This window comes from Trachypithecus francoisi, unplaced genomic scaffold (genome assembly GCF_009764315.1).
Source record: "Trachypithecus francoisi isolate TF-2019V2 unplaced genomic scaffold, Tfra_2.0 Lachesis_group7, whole genome shotgun sequence".
In the NCBI taxonomy this organism is placed as follows: domain Eukaryota; kingdom Metazoa; phylum Chordata; class Mammalia; order Primates; family Cercopithecidae; genus Trachypithecus; species Trachypithecus francoisi.
This window is the reverse complement of record NW_022681472.1, coordinates 50,794,098-50,803,674: the sequence shown is the minus strand read 5'-3', so window position 1 is coordinate 50,803,674 and position 9,577 is coordinate 50,794,098. Positions and strand designations below refer to the sequence as shown.

The 9,577-nt window shown below is 42.5% G+C and overlaps 1 protein-coding gene across 4 annotated transcripts in view; it reads right to left on the bottom strand.

The window, feature by feature from the left end:
* Positions 1–9,577, bottom strand: part of NDUFAF6 (NADH:ubiquinone oxidoreductase complex assembly factor 6) — a 113,329-nt gene that overhangs the window by 67,471 nt on the left and 36,281 nt on the right. For 3 of the 4 annotated variants that reach the window (XM_033202662.1, XM_033202666.1, XM_033202664.1), the window contains one exon: positions 4,508–4,798. The exons of the other annotated variant lie outside the window; for it this stretch is intronic. The gene's annotated coding sequence lies outside the window, so the exon portion shown is untranslated. The remainder of the gene's footprint in view (positions 1–4,507; positions 4,799–9,577) is intronic. 4 annotated transcript variants of the gene reach the window in all.

Genomic DNA, 9,577 nt, shown 5'->3' with positions numbered 1-9,577 from the left:
ACAGTAAATAAATGCCAAATTATCTAAAGCATTGAGAAAAATAATATACACTAATAATAGGTAGCCCTGTGATTCCTTTTAGTAAGACAGCTAATTGAGAGTCAGCTATTCCTACATGTTGGAACAAGAATGGCTGTGGAGATCTTCACACTTTTTAAAACCCAGTAAAATGTCCTCTATTAAAGTCACTGAAATGATACTGAGTCAAAAATATGTTCATGGCTACTTTAGGGACATCATCGTGATGTTCTAAGCATATCTGCTAGTGGAAGAAAAAATCATTTTTCCTTTTTACATTAAATACTCAAAGTCTGTCTCTTATATTTTCTCTCTCTCTCTCTCTGTGTGTGTGTGTGTGTGTGTGTGTGTGTGTGTGTGTCTTTATTCTTAAGTGCCTGCTGAAATCCTGGCAGGGTGAGGTTGGCCCCAGGCCATTGCCTGCACCGTGGCTGCACAAGCCAGCCGGAAAACACAGGTTGCTCTCCCCATTCTACCGCATCTGTCACATTCCTCTCCACAGAATGAAGGATAAACTCCAAACAGGAGGACCCTGAGATGGGACCTTTCGATTTCATATTTTCTGAACATAAGTTCTTTTCCAAAATCAGCTCTTTCCTTGACTTATGGTGGCAAGTGACATAACCCTTTGTAGTAGTCAGCTCAGGCTGCCATAACAAAACACCAGCTACCAGGGCTTAAACAACAGAAATTTATTTTCTCACAGTTCTGGAGGCTGGAGGTCCAAGATCAAGGTGCTGGTTTCTCCTGAGGCCTCTCTCCTTGGCTTTCAGGGAACCATCTTCTCCCTGCGTCTTCACGTGTTCTTCCTTCTGTACCTGTTGGTGTCCTACTCTCTTCTTAGAATGACGCAGCCGTGTTAGATGAGGGCCCACCCTAATGATGTCATTTTAGCTTACTTACCTCTATGAAGACCCTGTCTCCAAATCCAGCCACATCATGAGGTACTGGTGGTTAAGACTTCGACTTATGAATTGGGGGGCGGTGGTGGGGGCACAACTCAACCCAAACAGCCTTTCTACTTTCTCTGCACGGTGAGCAGACATTGTATTTACCAGCCCAGGTCACTGGAACCCAGGCTCCATCACTGCAAGATCAACTATCCAATTATCTAATTCTATTTAGATAAGAGGCAGTAATGATTATCCCCTAGGTAACAAAGAGAAATGAAGAATTCTCATTCAGATGTCCCATTTTAATACTTATGTGTCAGTTAAATACATGAAAATGTAGTTATAGACAACCCAACAGCAATAAGAGACTCAGGTATAAGTTATGGAGGGCGTGATTAATTTTGAGGGTATAAGGAAAGTATCTTAGAGAAGATGTGTGATTCTTGACCTGGTTCCTGGGCACAGAAGGGGCGGAAGGAGAGAGGGCATTTCCGGGAAAAGAGAGTAGCATTTAATTCATTGTACTAAGCTGGTTGTTTTGTCTGTCAGGAGACCCTGGAGGCTTGGGATTGCTATATTGAACCCACAGTGCTTGACCCAGGGTCAGTTTAACTTAACGTGATACATTAATGTCATGCACTATTTTGACTATCTAGGAAGAAACAGCTTAAAGGGAATAACTGGGCGCGGTGGCTCAAGCCTGTAATCCCAGCACTTTGGGAGGCCGAGGCGGGCGGATCACAAGGTCAGGAGATCGAGACCATCCTGGGTAACATGGTGAAACCCCGTCTCTACTAAAAAATACAAAAAACTAGCTGGGCGAGGTGGCGGGCGCCTGTAGTCCCAGCTACTCGGGAGGCTGAGGCAGGAGAATGGCGTGAACCCGGGAGGCGGAGCTTGCAGTGAGCTGAGATCTGGCCAGTGCACTCCAGCTTGGGTGACAGAGCGAGACTCCGTCTCAAAAAAAAAAAAAAAGGGAATAAGTGGCCGGGTGCAGTGGCTCACTCACTCAGTGGCCTGTAATCCAGCACTTTGGGAGGCCGAGGTGGATGGATCACCAGAGGTCAGGAGTTTGAGACCAACCTGACCAATATGGTGAAACCCTGTCTCTACTAAAAGTACAAAAATTATCTAGGCATGGTGGCATGCACCTGTAGTCCCAGCTACTTGGGAGGCTGAGACAGGAGAATTGCTTGAACCCAGGAGGTGAAGGTTGCAGTGAGCACTCCAGTCTGGGCAACAGAGCGAGACTCCGTCTCAAAAAAAGGGAGTAAGCAATGTAGCCTGGAACACTGAGGGAAGTCAGGGCCAGCCAAATTTGAGAGTAGACTTGGTAACTGAAACTGGAATGGTGGATGAGTTATTGAAGGCAAGGATATACTGAGCAAGTCACTGCCCTGTTTAAAACCCTGAAGTGGTTTCTCAGTGCTTTTAGAATAAAGTTGGCCTTTTTTTTTTCAAGTTTTATTTTATTTTTAAAGATGGGGGCTCAAATTTCTGGCCTCAAGCAATCCTGCCTCAGCCTCTCAAGTAGCTGGGATTACAGGTGCAAGCCACCATGCCCGGCTCAAATTTTATTTTTAATTGTGGTTACACACACTTAACACTAACCATTTTGAAGTGTGTAATTCAGGAATGTTAAGTATATGCATGTTATTGTGCAAGAGATTTTTTTTGAGACGGAGTCTCGCTCTGTCGCCCGGGCTGGAGTGCAGTGGCCGGATCTCAGCTCACTGCAAGCTCCGCCTCCCAGGTTTACGCCATTCTCCTGCCTCAGCCTCCCGAGTAGCTGGGACTACAGACGCCCGCCACCTCGCCCGGCTAGCTTTTTGTATTTTTTAGTAGAGACGAGGTTTCACCGTGTTAGCCAGGATGGTCTCAATCTCCTGACCTCGTGATCCGCCCATCTCGGCCTCCCAAAGTGCTGGGATTACAGGCTTCAGCCACCGCGCCCAGCCGCAAGAGATCTTCAGAATTTTTTCATTTTGCAAAACGAAACACTATGCCCATTAAACACTAATTGCCCCTCCTTCCTCCCAGCCCTTAGCAACTACCTTTCTACTTTCTGTTTCTATCATTTTAACTCCTTCAGATACCTCATATGAGTGGAGCCACCGTATTTGTCCTTTTATTAATTTTTATCACTTAGCACAATATTCTTGAGGTTCATCTGTTTTGTAGCATGTGACAGGCTCTCCTTTTTAAGGCTGCATAATATTCTACTGTCTGTATAGATCACATTTTGTTTATCCATTCACCTGTCAATGGACAATTGGATTGTTTCCACCTCTTGGCTATTACGAATAATGCTACAATGAACATGGATCTCTTTGAGATCCTGCTTTGAATCCTTTTGGATATATATTCAGAAGCGGAATTGTACTACTTTTTAACTTTTTTGAGGAAGCTTCATGCTGGTTTCCATAGCGGCTGCATCATTTTACACAGAATAAGGGTCCATAGTGTTCTTGTCTTATTTGGTTTGTTTGGTTTGGTTTTTTGGACAGGGTCTCCACCCAGACTGGGGTGCAGTGGCATCATGATAGCCCACTGTAACTTCAATTTCCTAAGCTCAAGTGATACTGCTGCCTTGGCCTCCCTAGTAGCTAGGACTACAGGTACATGCCATCATGCCTAGCTAATTTGTTAATTTTTGTAGAGACAGAGTCTCACTGTGTTGTCCAGGCTGCTCTTGAACTCCTGACCTCAAGCAATCATCCCACTTTGGCTTCCCAAAGTGCTGGAATTACAGGCACGAGCCACCGAAGTCTATCTTTTTTTTTTCTTTTTTTCGAGATGGAGTTGCACTCTTGACGTAATCTCCGCTCACTGCAACTTCTGCCTCCCAGGTTGAAGCGATTCTCCTGCCTCAGCCTCCCTAGTAGCTGGGATTACAGGCGCCAGCCACCATGCCTAGCTAATTTTTGTATTTTTAGAAGAGATGGGGTTTAACCATGTTGGCCAGGTTGGTCTCAAACTCCTGACCTCAGGTGATCTGCTCACCTCAGCCTTCCGAAGTTCTGGGGTTACAGGTGTGAGCCACCGCACCCAGGCCATCATTTTTAACATGGCTTTCAAGGCCCTGAATGACTGGAAGCTCCCAGAGGCCAGTAGAACCACACATTGGTCATTTCTAACCATGAACCACTGGCTCAAGAAAACCACATGGCCAAGCCCAACATAAATGGGGCAGGGAAACATATTCTTCCCATGGAGCACAGGGCAGGGGAAAGAGTATTTGAATAGAATCTAACCTATACTTTCTCCTCCTACCCTTTACTCTCCCAAATTTGCCTCACTACTCCTACTCATCATAAACATCTCAACTTAAACATCCCTTTCCCAGAAGACCTTCTCCCCTTCCCACATGAATTTGGCTCCCACTATTTGCCTCAACATGTATTTTTCCTTTTATGAAACTTAATGTGTTGATAGTTATTTGTATAATTTCTCTGTCTCCTCCAATATCAATGACTGTTGTATGTAAAAATAGTGATTTATAATAATAATCATGTTTTAGTGGCTAAAAACAACTACGGCGTATTCTTTCTCGTTATTTTTGTGGGCTGGATGGGCACTTCTTCAGCTTGTCTTACCTGGGCTTACTCATGCAACTGCAGTCAGATGATGGCAAGAACAGCTGGACGGTCCAAGCTGACCTCACTCAAATGATTGGCAGTCAGTGCTGATTGATGGCTGGGATGCATTAGCTCTCCTCCTCCATGCCCACTTATCCTCCAGGAGGTTATAGCAACATCCATCTCTACATGGTGGTCTCAGGGCAGTGTTTCAAGAAAGTATAAGTAGAAACTGCAAGTCTAGACTTGGAAGTTGTTCAACATCACTTCTGCCACATTCTATTGGTCAAATCAAGTCACAAGGCCAACCTAGCTTAGGAAGTGAAGAAAGAGATTAAACCCCTTACTGGGAACGACAGCAAAATCATACTGTAAAGGGCATGCTTAAGGAATGGGCGGAATTGTTCCTCCCAACACATATGTTGAAGTCCTAACTTTTGGTGCCTCCGGATGTGACTGTATTTGGAGATAGGGTCTTTGAAGAGGTAATTAGGTTCAAAATGAGCTTGTTAGAGTGGGCATAATCCAACATGACTGGTATCCTTATAAGAAGAGGAGATGAGGTTGCTGACAGGTACAGAGGGAAGACGATGTGAAGACAAAGGAGAGGATGGCCATCTCTAATCCTCAGAAAAGAGGCTCCAGAAGAAACCAGCCCTTCAAACACCTTGATCTTGGACTTCTAACCTCCCAGATTGTGAGCAAATAGGTTTCTGTTGTTTAAGTTATGCAGTTTGTGGTATTTTGTCACAGCAACCTTAGTAAACTAATACACTTACAGAGGCAGGAGGAATTATCTCAACCGCCTTTGCAAACAATCTGCCACACCCTAAGACCTTAAACTCCTTGTGGTTTGGGGTTCTGTTTTTCTTGTACATCACTGGCATTCAGCAAATAGTGCCCATTATTAGGCCTGTTTTTTAAGGCAAGAGAAGAAAGAGAAGCCAGAGAAGATGGTAAAGGATCACAGAATTATGAGCGAACCAAAAGAATGTTTGTGTCGTGAACACCAAAGGAAGAGAGAATCTTGGGAAGAGATCTTTAGATACCTCAAGGAGGACAGGAACTGAGAAATGGCCACTGGATTTGACAATTATTATGACACACCAAACAATTCACAACATGGGAAAGACTGGGATTGGCTGAAGGGAAGAAGAGTGTTAACCAAGGGGCACTTTAATTTCTTACCACATTTTACCATAAGAATATAGACCTATATGTAAACTTTTTTAACATGTCTTTTTTTTTTTTTTTTTTTTTGAGATGGAGTCTTGCTCTGTCAGCCAGGCTGGAGTGCAGTGGCACGATCTTGGCTCACTGGAACCTCCACCTCCCAGGTTCAAGGGATTCTCTTGCCTCAGCTTCCCGAGTAGCTGGGACTACAGGCACGCACCACCACGCCCAGCTGATTTTTGTATTTTTAGTAGAGATAGGGTTTCACCAGGTTGGCCTGGCTGGTCTCAAACTGCTGACCTCAGGTGATCCGCCCCCTTGGCCTCCCAAAGTGCTGGGATTACAGGTGTGAACCACTGTGCCCGGCCACATGTCATATTTTTAAAGACAGTTGAAATTCTCTCTGGGCCCACCTATCCTACCTTCTGTAAGTGCCCACTTCTAATAGTTTACTGTACACCCTCATACATTGCTGGGTAGTACAAAATGGTACAACCCCTTTGGAGGGCAATTTGGCAAAAGCCATCAAATTACAACTGTAATAAATTTTATGTTAATAAAGTTGTTTTTAAAAACTTCAAATGTATAAACCCTTTAGTTATACTCACATACATGCAAAATGACACTATGTATAAGAATATTCACTGCAGCTTTATTTGTTATAGGAAATGTTTGGAAATAATCCAAATGTCTTCCAATAAAGAATGGTTAAATAAACTGTGCTACAGCCACACAATTAAATCTCGTGCTGCTTTAAAAAAAAAAAAGGAAAAAAAGAAAAAAAGAATGAGTAAGCTCTTCTTGTACTGATATGAAAAGATTTCCAAGATAGATTAAGAGAAAAAACAAGGCACAGAGCAGTTATATGCTCCTTTTATGTAAGCAAGAAGGCAAAAGAAGTTATTCAATTTGCTTATATTTCTGTAAAGAATCTCTGGAATGATAAGAAACAAATAAAATTGATTATCTAGAGAAAAGGGAGTAGATAGGGACAGGTATGGGATTATTCTAGATTATGGTCTCATTTACATACATAAGCTGATTAGATTCATATAGCAAATCTGAGGCTATTATTATTATCCCCGTTTTACAGATGAAAATTAGAAACCGCTGTCACTTTCCCAGTTTACCAATTGAGACAGCTGGTACACATGGAGTCTGATTCTAGCCTACCTCCGCCTGACTCCAGAGTTCATGCTGCAGCATCACTCAAACTGTGGCCTGAGCAAACACAAGCCCCTGGTCTTCAGATTTATGATCTAAAGTAAATAACATCACAGGCAGAATAATCAAAAGTCATAGCCAAACATTTTTTAAGGTGTTTATCAAATCAGGGAGCTGGAGATTGGAAGATATTTTTTATTAAGGGAGCTGGTTTTACTAGCGGTTTGTGTTTGTTTCTTTCTTGGTTTCCTGGCTTTTCAGATGTCTGTTTTGGCAGAAATCAGTGGAGGAGGGGAGGGAAAGATGATCTACTTTGTGTGTTATATACAGTTCCCTTACACAAGTCATTTTTTTATAGAGGTTTTTGAAGTTTAGAGTATACTGCTGTTCAGCTCCAGGACATGTGTCCAAGTAAGTGACTGGAAGTAGAGGGAGGAAAATAAAAGGTTAAGAAAAGTCCCTTCACAAATAAGCCTTCTGCTGTCACTGTTGTCAGGTCTCCTGCATAGGAAGGGCTTATTGTCTGAGCATAAATGGGGAAACTTGGAGTTATCTATCTGTGAGGAAGCTTTGGCACCAGTTAAATTTCACTGTTTCAAACTTCCCTTGTGTGTCCTAGAGCTTTTCTTTACCAGTTGTCACGAGGAACTCTCATTTGTCAAGCTGACCAACTGTCCATTTTTTCCCTGTCATGAGGAAATCCTTTCTTAAGCCAGATTTATTTTCTAAATGGAAATTTCCAGGCCTTGAATGCAGTAGCTGTTGCTCTGGGCAGTCCAGGTCCTGAAGTTCAGTTCTTCAACCACGTTTCCATGGCTGTTACTCACACACAAGACATGAGTGGTCCTTCAGAGGGGTTCCAGTTAGAGTTTTTGGGTGACAAGGATTTATTTTTATTTTTTATTTTTGGAAAGGTTTAATGAAAAGAGAGCAGGGAACTCAAGAACCCATCAGAGGAAGTGGAGTGTTCTCCCCTAGAATTACTCTCCTTTTGATTTCAGCTTTTCAGATGTAAATGGCACTTGTTTGCCATGATGTCAATTTAGTCCCAAACCCACAAGTCTTTTCCCAAATGGCAAAAATAGAGAAATAGAGAATGGTTGATTCTCCCCAAGGCTGGTGATTGCTGTCCCACCACAGTGACCTACAATGACAGGACCACACAAAATTGTTGCCCTAATTCCAAACCACCCTATGAATGTGTTGTCCTTGTCTTTCAGCAAAGCAGACCTCTCAGCTTGCTCCACAGTCACTCAGGACTCCCGGCATGACTAGACCAAGTCATCATTTTGTTCTGCAGGCCAACCCTCTCCTTGACTCATAACAACTAATAGAAGATAGAGTGAATCTTAGCCACAACACTGATGAAGTTTTTTACATTAAAACTTTTGGCCAGGCGTGGTGGCTCACACCTGTAATCCTAGCATTCTGAGAAGCCAAGGCAGGCGGACTGCATGAGCCCAGCAGTTCAAGACCAGCCTGGGCAACACAGTGAGAGCCTATCTCTACAAAATAATAAAATAACAAATTATTTGGGAGATGGTGCGCACCTATAGTCAAAGCTACTCAGGAGGCTGATGTGGGAGGATCGCTTGAGTACAGGAGGTTGAGGCTGCAGCGAGCCATGATCATGCTACTGCACTCCAGCTTGGGTAACAGAGAGAGACCATTGTGATGTGCAACACGTGAAAGAGAATTATCACTCTCTTAGCAAAGGAATAGGTAGAATCCCCAAAAGCCCAAGTCACTGTCAACATTAAAATAAGAATCTGAATTTGTTGGCTGGTAAAAGTTTATTGGCTGACTGAAAGTGCCTCATCATTTTCAGTCAGACCCCTAATTCATTAGTTTGACCACTGATTCATTATTTGCTCATTCACATTTATTGAGTCAGGCATTGTACTAGGCACTGGGATTATAAAAGAGAACAAGATAAAAATAATCCCTGACCTCAAGGATCTTACAAGCCAGTCATTTGTTCCCTCCCCTCAACACTCTCACCAACTTTAAACTGCTCCTCCTCCCTGATCTTCATCCACAGAGCTGTAAGCAGAGGTACAATTCTGCTCTATAGAAATGCCAATTGTCACTGGAAAAATTCCTTCAGTATATCAGCCTCGAGTTTAAGGAATAATTAAGTCTAAAAATAATTTTCATTGTATAGTTTCAAGTGGTTTTCTTATTTGTAAAAACAATTCATTTGAGCCTCACAACATATCTGGGCTGGGTAGAAATCACTGTTTCATTTTTCTCTCTTTTTTTTTGAAAAACTTTATTGAGATATAATTCACATATCATACAATTCACTCATTTAAAATGTGCAATTAAATGGTTTTCAGTATATGCAGAGTTTTAAATACAACCATCAGCACAATCAATTTTGGAACATTTCACCAACCCAGGAAGAAACATGTACCCATTAGCTAACCTACTTTACGTCCTTAGATTTAGCTATTCTGTACATTTCATGTAAGTGGAATCGTGAAATGTATGGTCTTTGTGTCTGGCTTCTTTCACTTAGCAACACACGTTGTAGCACATGTCCATACTTCATTCCTTCTTGTGACTGAACAATATTCCCTTCTGTAGATATATCATATTTTGTTTATTCATTCATCAGTAGTAGATGGTGTATTTAATTTTATAAGTGAAGAAACTAAAGTAATTAAGTGCTTGGGTTGGGACCATTCAAAGCCAGGTCCCCTGGCTCCCAGTCAGGGCTCATTCTAGTAAATCTACTAGGTCCCATAA